This window comes from Typopeltis vanoorti, chromosome 5 (assembly GCF_054136105.1).
Source record: "Typopeltis vanoorti isolate ZY-2024b chromosome 5, IOZ_Tvanoo_1.0, whole genome shotgun sequence".
Taxonomy (NCBI): domain Eukaryota; kingdom Metazoa; phylum Arthropoda; class Arachnida; order Uropygi; family Thelyphonidae; genus Typopeltis; species Typopeltis vanoorti.
The window spans coordinates 103,697,445-103,710,208 of NC_143553.1; the positions used below are offsets into that span (position 1 = coordinate 103,697,445).

Here is a 12,764-nt window from a genome sequence, read left to right on the forward strand (position 1 = left end):
CCCTGCCACTGGACTATCCATCACCAGGCTAGTAACCGACATGACGAACACTAATTTACTTAATTTAAGTTCGAAATGAATCTATGGAAAATGACTTGGAAATGGAAAAGGTAAAATTAAAATGGATACAACAACAAGATATAATACATATGGCAAACTGGAATGTAAGAGGAATAGCATAGAAAGAAATAGAATTAGATTAAATATTAGATGAAAGAAATTTTCAAATAGCAGTAATCACCGAAACAAAAAAGAAATTAAAAGGAACCATGAGAACTGAAAATTTTAATGTATTATAATATATAGTGTAGTCGACAGAGACCAAAGAGCAGGTGTTATGATTTGGATTCATAATTACCTTTTAAAATAGTTAAAATATTATCAATTATGGAATGAACGAATAATAGAAGCTAGAATAAAAATAGATAGAGGTTATTTAACCATAATTGGTTTATATGTCCCAGAAGGAGGAAGAAAAGATGATAATATTGAATTTTATAATCAATTACAAAATATATATAATAAAATAAATAAAAATGATTATGCAAGAATTGGAAACACGAAAATTAATAATAATACAGGAATATATGGAAAACATACTCTAAACAGTAATGTAAAAAATTGTCGACTTTGTAGTTTATAATAACCTTAAAATAATGAATTTTTTCGAAATTATGGATTTTACAACCGTGTTATAACTAACTCTTTTTATTATCCCGACGTTTTGATCTTCATATCAAGATCATCATCTGGAGCATACACAAATATACAAGACAAGCTGGATTACATTACAAACCGTATGCTAGAGAAACAATGATTTGATCACATGTTATTCTACTGGCATGACCTCTAGTGAAAAAAAAACAAAAAAACTAGAGGTCATGCCAGTAGAATAACATGTGATCAAATCATTGTTTCTCTAGCATACGGTTTGTAATGTAATCCAGCTTGTCTTGTATATTTCTGTATGCTCCAGATGATGATCTTGATATGAAGATCAAAACATCGGGATAATAAAAAGAGTTAGTTATAACACGGTTTTTGTAAAATCCATAATTTTGAAAATGAATTCTGATCACCGTATTACACTAAAAGAAAGGATTAAAATAATGAATTCTCTCTATAAACATAAAGACAAATAAATATACTTGGGCAACAAGAGGATGGAAATCAATATTAGGTTACTTCATCTTAAATGAAAATACATCAAAATTTTCTTTAGATGTTTGAGTTCATAGATTAAATATTACTACTTATTTCACTACTTATTTCATAGGATATGAAATAAGTAGTGACCACTTCCTCGTTAAAATAAAATTAAGATTACCACCTAAATGGCTACAAATAACAAGAAAACAGAAAGAAAATTTAAAACATTTTTTTTTATAAAACTAGATTATTAAATGACACAAATATACAATGGCTATATGAACAAAGAATTAACCAATATTTAGATAAAATAAAAAGAAATGAAGAAATAGAAGTAGAATGACTTAATATAAAATTGATACTAAATACAGCAGCAAATGGAAGCTTAGAAAAGACCAAAAAATTCAATAAAAAGAAAAATGGGATGGTGCAATCAAAGAAATAATCAAAATGAAAAAAGAAGCATATTATAAATGGCTAAGCAATAAAAGAGTAGAAGATGAATTAGAATATAAAAGAATAAGAGCCATAGCTAAAAGAGAAGTCAGAAAAATTTAGAACATGATTTATACAAAATAAGACCCAATGTATATAAGATTTTGAAACATTTAAGTACAGATACTAAAGAAGCATAAAATTAAACACAAATTTAACACCAAATAGTGGTGGAGGTGGGCAGTAGATGGCATTGATGGAGATGATTCGTAGTAGAGGTTCGGTGTAGTGGTTGAGACAGTTGTAGGTGTCCTCCTGTGATGAGTCTTCGGACTCCTTGGAGGTGTCACAAATAATAATAATAATAATTGAATTAGAGGAACTTCTAAATTTCTATACAGAACTGTGGTCAAATAAATATTTTAAAAAAGATAACTGGCAAAATATTTAATGAAAATGAAAAGGAAATAACTAAAGAAGAATTAGAAATCAGTCCAAAAGAAACAAGAAATGCAAAATCACCTGGAGAAGACCAGTTAGGTTCAGAATTATATAAATATGCAGGAATAAGTTTAAAGAAAGACTCTTATTACTTTAAAATAAAATCTATTCAACAAGTAACTACCAATAGAATGTAAAAAGCAATAGTGATTCCTATTTTTAAAAAAAGGTAGTAAAGACGACTCTAAAATTTATTATTATTATTATTATTACTACATGACATCTACTACAAGGAGTCCAAGGGCTCATCGATGGAGGGCACCTACTCTACAACTTTCCTCCTCCATCCATCTGCCAAGTACAGTGAACTGCAACTACCATCATCATCATCTACACCAACGACATCTACTTCCCACCACCACCATTAGTATTTTCACAGACAATCACAAACATGGATGCCCAATCTGCAGCCTTTTGGCTTGAGAGCGGATACGCTAACCACTCGGCCAACCAGGCCAGTATTATAGAGGTATAAGTATTCTAAATTCCTGTTATAAAATATATAGCAAAATTTCAAATAACAAACTAATAAAATATTCTGAAGGCATTATTTTAGAAGTACAAAATAAATTTAGAAAAGGATGATCGTGTATAGACCCCAGCCTTTTGCCTATAAATAATAGAGAAAAGAAGAGAATAAAATTTAGAAACACATATTATATTATTTTATTTAACATATTAAAAGAAAGACAAATATCAAATAATATTCTAAAATCTATCATAAGTATATATGAAAAAAATCAAATACAAATAAGATTAAATTATGAACTATCATATCCAAGGGAGATATAACAAGGAGTCTGACTTTCAGCAGTCCTTTTTAATATTTATTTAAATGAAATAAAAATTTCCATCAAGGTATTAAAGTTTCTCCTACTGTGAACTTAACACTTTCTCCTACTGTGAACTTAAACACTCTCCTTTTTGCTGATGACCAAATAATTACAAATTCTGAAGATAAATTAGAAAGATATTTTAAATTTCACTGAAATAGCCAAAGATTATGGAATGATAATATCAACAGAAAAATCAAAAATGATGGCCTCTAAAGGACAAGATCCAATAAGAACTAAAATAATAATGGATAACAAGATTTTAGAACAGGTAAATTCATTTAACTACCTAGGTTGTATGATTACATATGAAAATGAAAAAGATATAAACCTAAAAATTGCAAAATATTTAAAAATAACAGGTGTAATTAACTGTATATTTAAACCTAATGTAGTTCAAAAACAAACTAGACTAAACGTATACAATACATTAGTTCTACCAGCCATATTGTATGGAAGTGAAATGCAATAAAACAAAAAGACAAACAAAGATTAAAAACAGCTGAAATGAAGTGAGAAAAACTGCAAAATATACTCTATTTGATTACAAAATAAATGAAGAAATCATAAAAGAATTAAACCAGGAATCGGTAATAGAAAAAATAAAAAACATAAATGGATGGAACATGTTTATTTATGGGGGTTCCTCTTCCTCGACCGCCCCTTAGGAGACTGGTTGAGCCCTCCTAATGAGGGATTAAGTACTATATCCTATGACTGTAGACTGTGTATACACGAGCCGGTTTGCCTGCTTGCGGGATGAAAATCCCCAGATAAACTGGGGGAGGGGGAACTCTGCTATCCATGCCCAAGACGGGCTAACTTGGCTATGGCTGAGAAAGATCCTTAAACTTCTCACGTCATCAACGGGAATTGAACCCAGGACATTCTTTCCTGAGGCATATGGTTGTGAAGCACATAGCCACTAGGCTAACCGCACGGACATGGAACATGTTGAAAGAATGAAAATAGAAAGATTACCAAAACAAGTTTTAAATTACAAACAATTAGTAAAAAGAAAACCAGGACGTCCTTGGTTTTCTTAACAATGACTTCTAAGGCTGAAACAGGCCACTCTAGGCTAAATCCTTGAAAAGTGTGATGATGATACAAAAAAAAAAGATATAAAATCAACAACAAAAAAAAAAAATCCTTAACCCATCCACAGTATGAATGTACTATAGGTTTGTAGGAGCTATATTAAAAAAAAAGCCAAATGAGAGGTGGAAGTCTGCTATAAGCAATGGCCTGACACAAATTGTACACTACCTATACAAATTCCTGATAACCCTCTTCGCTTTCCCATGGATCTCTTTTTAACCAGTTCTCCTTACAGATACATCATAGTGGTCACCTATCCTCTTCAACTCAGGCTACAGTCTTGTGCAAATGTCCCTTTTCACAGAATCCCATTTCTCAAACCACCCTGACCTTGCATCCTTTGGTACTATACAGCTGCCAAATGGACGACATGCAGAATTTCTGTTTCCAATTTCCTTGGTCTGAATGAGTCATAGAAATTATCCTCACTAGCATGAAGCCCTCATTCTATAAAATCCTCAACCACTTTCTGAGTCCTGGTTAAGTAAAATATACTGCAGGTGGCTTGCATCAAGATCCCTAGCTCTATAATCTGCCTATATCAAACCAAGCAACAGTTGCAAAACTGTAATAAGCGGATCTCAATCTGCTTTCATCTTCCAACAGAAGAAAACTTGTTTCCTGTCCAAATGGAAACTGCGTCTTCTGGTCCCTTGCTAAGGCTGTTGTACGTAACTTCTCACTTACACTTCTCTCCCCCCCCCCCCCTCATCCTGATGCACCACTATTACTCCATTCAAAGATAAAGCTGACCACTCAGCATCACTCTTTTCCTTGAACTTCTGCATGGATGACCAACAGGAATTGCCTCATACCATACTGAATCTGAGCACCATATTCCTCCTGTAGTTTTTTTTTTTTTTTTTTGGCATAAAGACATCAGAAAATTGCTGAATATCTTGGACACTAAAAAGTCTTCTGATTTTGAAGGGATCTCTTTAATTGTTTTCAAGCATTGTGCTCCAGAGCTAACACCTATCCTGTATCATCTCTGCAGTCTACTATACTTAGGTGGTACTTATCATAGTATGTTGAAGCAATCACATATCCAGCCTATTCCAACAAAGGAAGATAGAAGTCTTCCATTAAACTACTGACCAGTGGCCATCATCTCAGTATTCTCCAAAGTAATGCAGAAAGTCATCAATAGCCTACTTCTGTATTACCTGGAGGCCCACCAATTAATTATTGACCACCAGTATGGATTACACCATTCAAGATTCACAGATGACCTATTAGCATACACCATCCAACACTGACGATGTGCCATGGAAAGGTTTGGAGAAACTTGTGTTGTTGCTCTTGACATTTCCTGAGCTTAGATGTTTCTGCCATTGAGGTCTGCTAAATATGACTTCACATCACTTGCCTTAGTATCCCATAATGCAAAGCATATATCCTTACGGGTATGTATAATGCTATGCATTATGGGAAGGTCACTACCCAGACGGTTTATGTTTTAGTAAGAAAATACCATGAGTAGACATATAACTTAAAATTATAATAACGGAATTAACTCACGTAAAATATTATTTATTAGTAATTACTAATAAATAATATTTTACTTGAGTTAATTCCGTTATTATAATTTTAACTAATAATATTTTACATGGGTTAATTTCATTATTATAATTTTAAGTAACCAGACCGGTTTCGACCTTTATTGAGGTCTTGTCAGTGGAAGCCAGACCCAGAGGTGATACTAAGGTTGAAGTAATGCAGAAGTCATATTTTCATATACTAGTAGCCAAAAGGTGTTACACCTTTTATTAAAATACTGTGATTAGAGAATGCATAGCATTATACATACCTGTAAGGATATGTGCTTTGCATTATGGGATACTAAGGCAAGTGATGTGAAGTCATTAGCTTCAATATATGAGTTGCCCCAGTCCAAAAATAGTTCAGACACAAACTTTGTTTGCTTACACTTGGATAAAGGATTAATCCAAGCATATAATTTCTTGGTATCTTTAATTTATAGTATAACCAAGTGAAAAAAACTTCCAACGCCATGTTTTAGTGTTTTGTCTGTTTTATAAGTAGTTCAGTGGTCATTGCTCCAGTGAACTGGTAACCATCATTTCTCATAAAGATAAGGAGTTGTGTTTCTCTTTTATTAACAGGCACAACAGAAAGTGGTGCCTGTTAATAAAAGAGAAACACAACTCCTTTTCTGTGCAACTTCAAGCACACTGAGCCTTCTTTCCCTCTTCATCTTGTTTCATCTGCCTCTGTCTTCTGGAACAGCCTTCCTCATGAAGTATTCTCAAACAACTGCAACTTGCAACTCTTCAAAAAATGTCATTAAACTTCTATCTCAATCTTCACTTGCACACCACACATGGCATTGATATAAGACCTTCGATGTTTTGTGTATTGAAATTGATTTAAAAAATAAACTTTTGCTTGCTATTCTCCCAATTCCCAAGTAATTCTGGTGTTAATTTCTTTAAACAACACGATGCCTATTCCCAAGTATCACATTCCCATCCACTGAGTACTAAATTCTGCCTTTAATCAACTTTTAGTGCTTTAATCCCCATATTCTTGAGATAGTGATTGGTCTTTAATTTGTCACCTCTGTCTCGGAACCTCCTTTATCAAATATAACTATTATTATTTTATTATTATTATTATTATTACCCCAAGACCTCATGGAGTCAAAGACTCATCTGGGAGGTCCTTTTATCACACACGCACAGCTCATCATACCGTGCCTTGAACACATTCAAACTCCTTGCAGACACCACACTCTCAGGCAAGGCATTCCAATCATTTATAACTCTGCACGAAAAAAACCTGCCTCTCACTCCCCTACTCACACCCTCTTTATACAGTTTCCAGGGATAACCTCTGGTTCTCCCCCGATCTCCCACTATTTTCTGTAGAACTTCTCCAGCATTGATCCTATAACAACCCCTTACCAACTTGTAGGTCTCTATCTTATCTCCCTTCTTCCTCCTGTCCACCAGACTCTGCAAATTACATCTTCTCAATCTTTCCTCATATGGATCTTTCTACTATGGATCTTTACTGCAGCTTAGAATACTACTAATTTTTATCCTTGCTTTGTCAGAGAAACTGCAATTCCTTTGCACATTCCTGTAATATATGGGTCAGTATTCCATCTAATACCATGCCTTGTTTGTATTAATGTTCTACAATATATTTCAAACACCTCCAGTTCATGTACCTCTATTCTCAGATTACTTTGTCACATCTGGCCCTGAAATAACTCTACCAGAACAGTACAACTTGCAAAATGATCACTTAATAACTATTTCATCTGCTTTTGTTACCCCCCCCCCCCACCATCTGAATTCATGAAAGTTATCCTTTTATGGTTATTCTTCCTTTAACTTCCCTCATATGAGAGAACTCTTCAGAATTTTCTTTGGCCTGCTTGGCTAGTTTCTTTCATAATCTGATTTTGTCTTTTTTTAACCATGTTGATTGACCTTCTTGTCTGTCCTTTGTACTGCCCATCAGCTTGCTGATCATGTTCCTCAACATTTTTTATTTTTCCAGTTTCTTCTTAATGAAAGGTGAATAGAAACACATCTATCCACCCAGCTCCTACTCCTGAGTATACAGTCTGATTCTGCTTTCTTCAACACACACACACATCCTTGATAATCTTCCATTCATTGCTGATATCTTTCCTTTCTAAATTTCTTTTCTAGTCCATGTCCCAAACAGAAATCCAACAGATACTTAACATTATTACTTGATTTTCTCTTTTTCTCAAAATTTCCCCAAAACATCTCTGTATATTCATTTCCTTCTGTGCCATTTAGATTTCCAAGGACTGTTTTTTTCCCCCCTTAAGGAGATTATCTTCTAGTTTTGTGTTGAATACTATAGCTACTTCTTCCTTTCCCTGATAATCATTGTCTGAGCATCACACCCCTTGTATTTATCATTTTGAAGACTCTTGCCTGTTTTTGTTTTATTTGCTTCACAAACGCCAATTATGTCAACTTACTCCTTCTCTATTTTTTCTGCCAGTTCCATTCTTTTTCATTGATATGTTTTATTGATGGTGCCTATCTTGAATTCTGCTGATGTTGGATTTGAGTTTCTTCTGGAAGTTGACTTTTCACTGTTTACTCTGGTTCCTTTGCACAGTTAAATGAGGTCCCCGAAAACAGCAGGAGCTTTATTTAACTGTGTGATGCCCAGCTGTCATGACATTTCGTTATGTTGTGTTGTCGTCATTTGGTTTCAGTACCTCCAGGTGGATGTCTACTAATGGGCATTCCATGAATTTCTTAAAAAGCTATGTGACAGAGTCTCCTAACATGTAAACATTTCCATTGAAATCATTTCCTAATATCATTAATATACAAATTAAATATCATTAATGTACAAGCAGTGTTCTGCATCGTACCACTGGTTACCTGCCTTCTTCAGAATTCTACCCCTTCATAACTTTGCTTTGGTGTCTATCCTTCAGCTACCCTCATGTCCATATCACAGCTTCATATCCATCCCCATTTGCCCCAATTCATTTAACAACATTCCATGCAGTATCCCATCAAATGCCCTTGTAATGTACTCGCTTGTGTAAAATGGGAGTAATTTACTAATTTCCTCCTCCTCATAGGGTGTCATATTCCTATCCACCCATTCCTGAATTTTACCTTTGACTAACTTCTATACTTTTACCATCACTCCTGAAATGGTAGTAAAAAGTATAGAAGTGATTTGCCTATAATTGGCTTTCTTGGATCCTCCTTTATGAAATAACTCTTTCTTCTCCTTTTACTCTCTCAGGCCTTAGTAGAACTGAGACTTTAATTAAGGAGTTAAATTAAAATTGTTTTATTATTAGTAAAATTTATTCCTTTAAAGAATAGCATAATCTCTAAACCGTCTTCATTTCCTGATATGTCTTCTCAAGGGATATACTGGATAATGTGGCAGCACTACATTATCGAGTTCACATTACTACCTCCTTCCAATCAGTGCCTTTCTCCCAAATTAATCTTTTTTTAACCAAATCTCCAGTATTTGCGAATCTTATGTTTTGATTATCTCATTAATTTTATTATTATTTTATTATTAATAAAATAGAAGAAAATATATATGGACAGCAAGACGACTTATAAATATTGAGAAAATTAAACAGCAAAGAAAGAGATACAGCATAAATCGACATACACAAGAGAAACAATGAATAGAACATTATGAGACTATGGTATGGCCCAAATTTATTAATAGAAAATAACAGTGAAGAAATCAATACTAATATAGAACTATTTAGATTGGAAGAAGCAATGGAGTGTAATGAAACAGCTGACAATACCCCAAAACTACATTTTATATTGCATTCACAGGCCCAGTGCCATGGGAGGTGGCACAGGTATCTTTATCAAATGCAACATTAAGCACAGCAAAATTGAAAAAAAACCCAACCACTAACATTGAGATTACAGGAATGGAAGTCCAGAGTGCCATTGCAGGCAACCTGGAAATCTACTCAGGACATCTTGACATTTTAGACATTACCATATTCTGAAACTTCGTTTGCCAATACAAGTTGTGGTTAACGACCACAACCTGGTAATACTTCATTTAGGCATAGAGCAGGAAAATTCTGACCACTTATCAGTAATAATTAACCAGAGATAGTTATTCCATACACTTCTGTTCATAGGCTTAGTCCCAACTGTCATATCTAAAGAGATGATTAATTTGGCCGAGTGGTTATAGTATCTGCTCTCTAGCCAAAAGGCTCTGGGTTAGAATCCTGCCATGATCATGGATATTTGTGATTGTCTGTGAAAAATACTAGTGGTGATGAGCAGTGGATGGTGTTGGTGTAGATGATGCAGTTTGCTGGAGTTGGTGGAGACAGAGTTGTAGAGTAGGTGCCCTCCCTCAATGAGTCTTTGGACTCCTTGGAGTTGTCATGTAATAATAATAATAATAATAATAATATTTCAATACACAACCTGGAAAAACAGATGACTGCCCTAAGCTACTACCTCTACAATGCCACATGCAGACACTGACTGCCTCCTAGAAGATATCAAGAATCTCTTCCACACAGGATGTTGGCCACTGAAGACTGACAAATCCTCAACAGAGCCACTGACTCAGTCCAACAGTATCATTCACTATGGAAGATGATAAAAGCTCTCAGAGTCGACCACAAACCTCTTTCACCAATCCATGGTGAAACAGGTTTGGTCTGTCATGGTGCTGAAAAAGCAGAAGCTTTCACCAACAGTTTAGGAAAACAGTTCAGCCCAAACTACACACATGCAGACCTGGCTAGACTTCATCAGGAAGGTTCGCACCAGCATATACCATGCACTGAAATGCTCAAATATCTCAAATAAATTCCAACCAACATCACTCACTGAAATATGAGAAATAGTCAAGAAAGTGAAGAACAGAAAAGCACTGGGCCCAGATGGCATTTCCACCAAGGTCATCAAACATTTACCCCAAAAAGCCATTATGCACCTTGAAGCAATCGTTAATGCAATGCTAAGATTTTACTCCTTTCCACCCTGGAAAGAAGCTGACATAATCTTAATCCCAAAAGCAACACAGTTCCCTCAGAACTATTATCCAGTCAGCCTGCTTTCCTGTCTGGAAAAGATTGCCAAATGAGTGAGACAAGATTCAAAAAAATCACAAGAGGGGGGGGGGGAACCTCATATCCGAGGAGCAGTTTGGCTTTTGTGAGAATCACTCCCCTGTACAACAAATAGTCAGAGTTGTGGAACACATCAGTGTGGGATACAACTGGAGGTAACACACTAGTACCATCTTTCTTGGCATTGTAAAGGCTCTCATCAATGTCTGGCATTACAGGATTACTCTATACTTTAATCGATATCAAACTCTCATTAGGCCTGACCAGCCTTATCGGTTCCTATCTTAAGGATCAGGAGCTTCATGTGAAACTCCAGAAAATTATATCATCCAAATGCAGTACAGTAAGTGTTCCTCAGGGCTCCCTCCTGTCACCTTTACTCTTGGCTATATATGGCTAACATTCTTCTGCAGAGCCACCACAAAAGTGGCTCTATACGTGGATGACACTGCAATACTAGCCTGATTTCTAAGGCTGAGATTGGTAACCAACAAACTGCAGACTGCTATCTCAGAATTAAAGCATTGGTTCAGAAGATGGTGCATTGACATCAATGCACACAAGAGTGTCACTGCCCTATTTATGAGGAAACAGGCATATCCCAAAATTGAGATCATCATGTTTGACACCTCCATCTTCTGGCAGCCAGTTGCTAAATACTTATTTAGAATATATGGATACCTCTTTGCATCCCATGTAGATTATGCCTGCTCAAAAGCAAACAAAGCAATAGGATCACTTTTCCAATTACTGAACCAACACCGTCAGCTGGGCATGGAAAACATGCTTCATCCTACAAATTATGATCTGATCTATATTGACATATGGACCACCAAGCTGGGGACATGCCTGTTGGACTCGAATGTCAAGAAAAAAAAAAGTGTATTCAATGCTCCATCATTCACAGCTTCACCGATAAGCTAATATCCCAGGTATCGCAACCTTCCTATGTGAAACGGCTGTAAACTTTTTTTGCAAATCCAGCCACCCATTGACTCTAATTTATTAATATGCCAGTTAGTGAACTATGATGAACATGTCTTCAAGACAGACATGCCCCAAAACCACACTGCGCAGATAAGTATGAAATACACTGCTAATCAGCCCACAGTGAGTGAGCCAAGTGCTTTCTAAACAATCTCAATTTATTATTATTATTATTATGTGACACCTCCAGGGGAGTCCAATGACTCATCGTGGGAAGGCACACTACTCTACTTTGCTAAATACTCATCCTCTCCACTACTACTTAATTCTCCAACTACGACACTACTATCATCACCAACAACAGCATTTTTTGTCTGTAAATTGCTTGTGTTCTGTGATTTGTCTGTAGGCGGGATGAAAAACCCGAGTGTCTGAGAGAAAAAACTCTACTACCACCATATGAGATCACTTAACTCATCTTCAACTGAAAAAGCCCATGTAAGGATTCCCCTCATCATGACGAGAATTGAACCCAGGTCTTTTCCAATTGAAGGGCGCAATGTTCCGCTGTTCTTCCAATTGCGCTACATTTTTTATTTCCGAAACTGATAAAGGGATAAAGAACCAAAGGTCAAGTCCATCTTGCCAGAAGCATTATCTTTTAATAAAAAGTGACAGCAGAATCAATGAAAGCATGGTGCCTAGCCTGAAATCCCAACCAAAAATCTTCGCATTATACTCATCAGAAGAATATCAGCATTAGATATCTTGAACATCAACTCCAGCACCTCTCACAAGAAAGCCTTACATACCAGTCAGTTCTTGAAGCCATACTTTGAACTAGCTGCCAAAGAAATTGTTGTCTTACAGCACCTTTCTTTGGGATTGTTAAAGATCCATATAAAATCAGTTTAGAAATAGTGAAATGGTGCAAAACAACAGATAGTTACATAGAAATCTCTCCTGAAGCCATTCATAAAATTCTTAGAGTAACAAGCAGAATTTCTAACATATTAGCATATTATTTATTATTATTATTATTATTTCATTACACCTCCAAGGAGTCCAAAGACTCATCGAGGACAGCACCTACTCTACAACTCTCCATCTCCATCGCTTCCATTAGGCTCCCTCATCTACACCAATGCCATCTATTATCCACCACCATCATTAGTATTTTTTGTCTGTAAATTGCGTGTGTTCTG

General features: G+C 35.4%; 1 protein-coding gene across 1 annotated transcript in view; it reads left to right on the plus strand.

Moving 5' to 3' along the window:
• LOC150106702 (C-Jun-amino-terminal kinase-interacting protein 4-like) overlaps nt 1-12,764 on the plus strand; it is a 713,212-nt gene that overhangs the window by 150,594 nt on the left and 549,854 nt on the right.